The sequence below is a fragment of the Oncorhynchus keta genome, unplaced genomic scaffold (genome assembly GCF_023373465.1).
Source record: "Oncorhynchus keta strain PuntledgeMale-10-30-2019 unplaced genomic scaffold, Oket_V2 Un_contig_17041_pilon_pilon, whole genome shotgun sequence".
Lineage (NCBI taxonomy): Eukaryota > Metazoa > Chordata > Actinopteri > Salmoniformes > Salmonidae > Oncorhynchus > Oncorhynchus keta.
The window spans coordinates 17,501-22,927 of record NW_026280252.1 but is presented as its reverse complement, the minus strand read 5'-3'; the positions used below and the strand labels follow the sequence as shown (position 1 = coordinate 22,927).

Here is a 5,427-nt window from a genome sequence, read left to right as displayed (position 1 = left end):
GATTGTATAGGAATGGATCCACGGACATGACAGTGAATTCAGCTGACTGCAGTGGCCTGCCCAATCACCAGATCTCAATCCACTTGAGCATCTGTGGGATGAAATGGAACAAGCTGTTCGAGTTAGAGATCCACTACCAGCCAACTTGACACAACTACGGAAAGCATTGTCGTCAATTTTTGTTGGACTGGAAAAAATGCCTGAAATATAAAATAATGCTATTAACCAGTTACCATGCTTTTAAAATAATAGATCTGTTCCAGAACAGTATAGATCACTTTCATTTTTCGGTTCTGGTTCTTGTTCTGTTCCTCGAAAAAATGTAATTATTTTCCGGATTTTGGTTGGTTCCAACCTCTGCTCAGTGCATATAACAAGAGTATAATTTATTTTGTGTTACAACAATGTTGTGAGAATGTTATGCATTAACATGGGTTTATTTTGGCACAATATCACCCCCATTGACGGAGGGGTTCCATCTATGTTTCTTCCATGTTGCGTTCCTGTGCAGTGTACTTGTGCTGTGCGTGGACAGTGAGCTGTCTGTGGAGAATTTGCTTTGGCCTCTGTATCGTATCATCACATAGTCATCCTCCACTCCCATCATCATCCTCCCATCATTAAAAAAAAATGTATTTAACCAAGCAAGTCAGTTAAAGAACAAATTCTTATTTACATTGACGACCTACCCCGGCAAAACCCAGATGACGCTGGGCCAATTGTGTTCCACCCTATCACAGTTGTGATTCAGCTTGGAATAGAACCAGGTTCTGTAGTGACACCTCTAGCACTGAGATACAGTGTCTTAGACCACAGTGCCACTCAGGAGCCTACAGCTGGAGTCCCATCACCCCTGACCCTTGCTTTAGCACTCTGATCTGAACTGCGAAAACACGGGTCACAAAATATGATGCGATCCAGCATCCATTGCTACACCGATCCATGCGTTTTAATGGCAGAGGGTAGCCTTATTTCTCACGTTACAATAATCCATGCTGACTGGCTCTGACAACTGCTGGAGCTCCATGGCTGAGTGCCCTGGTTCCCCTCCAGATTGCCGGTTGATGGCTGCCTGACAGGAAGTTGATTGACTGACTAGGAGGCCTCAATAGGCCTTGGAGGAAGCAGCTGTGACTGGCAGGTCAATCAGCCTCCCCTGCCCCCCAGCATGGTTATCAATTATCAGCCTGATGTGGTGGAGAACAGGTCAATCACTGCAGAGCTCCTACAAAGGGATCCATACCTACATCCATACCTTCTCATCTGTAGCTCTTTACATTTTACATCAGCAGGCCATAGGTGATATTAAAAGTAATGCTCCTCTGAAAGCCACGGTGGCTTAAGCCAAAGCAGCATTAAGGCGAGCAGTCGAGGTCAGGACCTGCTCTGTTAGAATGGTGGTGGGATGACAGTCATATCAAGGCTCTGGTATTGCTGTGGGTAGAAGGGTATTGCTGTGGGTAGGACTGTAGTGCTGACCAGTCTCTGTTGTCTCCCCTCCACCCTTCCTCTCCTCAGCTCATAGTAGGGATCATCCAAGCAGCGGACCTTCCAGCCATGGACATGGGCGGCACCTCGGACCCCTATGTTAAGGTCTACCTGCTACCTGACAAGAAGAAGAAGTTTGAGACCAAGGTCCACCGGAAGACCCTAAACCCCACCTTCAACGAGCAGTTCCAATTCAAGGTACTTATTCAAGGTATAAGAGTAGACTAGACAATACTACACCCATGCAACTCTCAAACCTTGTCTTGTGCAGCAGTAGTATTAGTAGTAGTAGTCGTAGCAGTAGTAGTAGTAGTAGTTGATGTTGTTGTAGTAGTATTAGTTGTAGTAGTAGTAGTAGAAGTAGTAAACTTTGTTATCCATAATAACAACAATAGACATTTCTCAAGGAATAGGACAAATACACAATACACAAACCACACAGTAGTTTAAGCAGGTTGTGTTTGTTTGTTCTATGACAAAGTAATTTGCATGCTGTGGTGTGTTCGTTCGGGTAAGGTGTGTAGACATGGAGCATCTGGCCCTGTAACAACCTGCTGACAGACTGCCTCCTGGTCCACACAGCTGGCCCAGTAACAACCTGCTGACAGACTGCCTCCTGGTCCACACAGCTGGCCCAGTAACAAGCTGCTGACAGACTGCCTCCTGGTCCACACAGCTGGCCCAGTAACAACCTGCTGACAGACTGCCTCCTGGTCCACACAGCTGGCCCAGTAACAAGCTGCTGACAGACAGCCTCCTGGTCCACACAGCTGGCCCAGTAACAAGCTGCTGACAGACAGCCTCCTGGTCCACACAGCTGGCCCAGTAACAACCTGCTGACAGACTGCCTCCTGGTCCACACAGCTGGCCCAGTAACAAGCTGCTGACAGACTGCCTCCTGGTCCACACAGCTGGCCCAGTAACAACCTGCTGACAGACTGCCTCCTGTTCCACACAGCTGGCCCAGTAACAAGCTGCTGACAGACAGCCTCCTGGTCCACACAGCTGGCCCAGTAACAAGCTGCTGACAGACTGCCTCCTGGTCCACACAGCTGGCCCAGTAACAAGCAGCTGACAGACTCCTGGTCCACACAACTGGCCCAGTAACAACCTGCTGACAGACTGCCTCCTGGTCCACACAGCTGGCCCAGTAACAAGCTGCTGACAGACTGCCTCCTGGTCCACACAGCTGGCCCAGTAACAAGCTGCTGACAGACAGCCTCCTGGTCCACACAGCTGGCCCAGTAGCAAGCTGCTGACAGACAGCCTCCTGGTCCACACAGCTGGCCCAGTAACAACCTGCTGACAGACAGCCTCCTGGTCCACACAGCTGGCCCAGTAACAACCTGCTGACAGACAGCCTCCTGGTCCACACAGCTGGCCCAGTAACAACCTGCTGACAGACTGCCTCCTGGTCCACACAGCTGGCCCAGTAACAACCTGCTGACAGACAGCCTCCTGGTCCACACAGCTGGCCCAGTAGCAACCTGCTGACACACTGCCTCCTGGTCCACACAGCCTCTGTATGATCAGTATTCAAACAGGCAGATGCAAACTCACATCTCTCCTTATTCTCTCTCTTTCTTGTTTTGATTTGGCCTAAATTTGAGCAAAACTTTCTCAGTTTCGAAAATGTGATTGTAGCTACAGTATCTCATCTGTGGAGGAAGAGTTGTGGTATTCATCCAGCAGGACAAAGAGCACAGGTGTTTGTCTGCAGCGAGAAATACGTAGCATATGTGGTTGCCAGATTGGTTAAATACCAGTAGCATATTTATTTTGGAATTCAGAAAACATGGTAGATCTGTGAAGCTTTATTTATCCCACCAGCACCTACTTGTAATCACAAGTGGCTCCATTATAGAAATGAAGGAGCTAGGAGTGTTCTTTGGTCGTGGTGGTGATAGTGTCAAGGACAAACTTCAGAAGTCTTATCTCTTTTCTAGCCAATCAGGCAGTTTGTCACCATGTTGTAATGAGCTTTGTCTGGAAAACAGCTCAATTGGAGGCAATCAAGAATCAAATCCTAGACCCCACCCTCATCTCCTCTTCACATCCCCTCCACCAGCACCCCTTCCTTCGCCCCGGATCTCTGGCAGATAAGACTGCCTGCCGCCTGTCCGTCACACACAGGACTGGAGAAGGAAGGAGAGGAGGAGGATGGAGAAGGAGTGGGGTTGATTGATTTGTAATGCTCTAGAACCAGAACTTCCCCAACTCACGACGACTCCTCTCTATTCCTTGACAAGTAATACCAGTGCCTGGGAGTAGCTTTGATGCAGCGTGCCAATCTGGCGGACATTTTGTAAAGCACCACTATCACCACTATCACCACTATGCTACTACAGGTGTCAACAATACTCTACTTCAATTTCATCCTTAGTTTGAGATAAGTAAGTTCCACCAGAAGACACTTAGAGATAGGTTTCATGTTCGGACAGACTCTTCTAGTGGTTATATGGTTCTCCCCAGGTGCCCTACGTCGAGCTGGGAGGCAAGACGCTGATGATGACGGTGTACGACTTTGACCGCTTCTCCAAGCACGACGCCATCGGAGACGTGAAGCTGCCCATGAACAAGATTGACTTTAGTCACGTGACCGAGGAGTGGCGGGATCTTGTGAGCGCCGAGAAGGAGGAGGTAAATAATATAATATATATACAACATATATAAGGTAATAACTCCAAGTTTACACATCAGAAACTCCTAATATTTTCTTCCCCAAAGTTACTACAGTCTGCATGGAGTGTTGTCACCAAGGTAACAGTTCATTTCTAGAAAATCCACGATCAGACATTTTAAATGACACATTTTATCACACGACAATCGTATGACTATGTTAAAAATGTTGAAGAGTGAGCATTGCCAGGTATTCCATCTCCCTTGAAAAATGTCACTTAATCATCCCTCCATGCTTCTCATTCTATTAATAAAAGAGAGATGGAGATACAATGTTCAAGGTAAATGTTACGGCGTGCAGCATTTAAGAGTGGGTTGCTAGGGAACCTTGTTTTTAGCAGCACGCTTGGTTCATGTAAAGGTTCATTTTCACATCTGTGGTGCCAGAGAGTGGAAGGACATCTCAATCTGCAGCGTTGTTCCAGAACCAGACAAGCTACACCTGATCACTTCACGCGAGGCTTGAAACACTGTCTTTAACGCCCTTAAAGTGGTAGTCGCTCACTTCAGTGGGCTTTCGCTGAAGGACCTTGAAACATTTTGATTTGATTTGAAATGGCCACTTTCACCATCGTGAGCACCATCTTAAACACTATATGATTATACAAATGTTGAAATGGGATCATTATGCGAAGACTTCGAGGATAATGTGACACACCAAGCAACTTATGTGGGTGTGTAAGAGACGGTAGGGTCAAGAAGAAGTTCCTGTCCTCATTGAATGTGTGTAACAGTGACAGAAAGGAATGTTTCACACATCAGCCGTGCCTCAGTGGCTGCAAATGACACCCAATGAGGTCATAGCGGCTAGCTAAAGAGATGCTCTGAACAGCCCAACCACTAGTCTGGTCCCAGATCTGTTTGTGCGCTATAGCCAACTCCTATTTCTCCCCATGCTTCTACATTTGGCACGACCACACTAGACCAAGGGCAAAGTTTGTCCTTCAGAAGAATCCCAATATCCACTCAGAAAAATGTATGGACACATTACCCATATCTATGCAAATATATGCATCCACAGAGAGTGAGAGACATGTTGACCCAAATATTTCCTCTGGGGTATCATTTAAGCAATAAGGCCAGAGGAGGTGTGGTATATGGCCAATATACCACGGCTAAGGGCTGTTCTTATGCACGAAGCAATGCGAAATGCCTGGATACAGCCCTTAGCCATGGAATATTGGCCTTATACGACAAACCCCCCGAGGTGCCTTACTGCTTAATTCTAAACTGTGTGAATCGAGCCTTGAATGCTGATTG

At 47.1% G+C, this 5,427-nt stretch overlaps 1 pseudogene; it reads left to right on the top strand.

The window, feature by feature from the left end:
* The first annotated feature begins 1,464 nt into the window (after nucleotides 1-1,464).
* LOC127919561 (synaptotagmin-1-like) overlaps nucleotides 1,465-5,427 on the top strand; it is a 19,640-nt pseudogene continuing 15,677 nt past the window's right edge.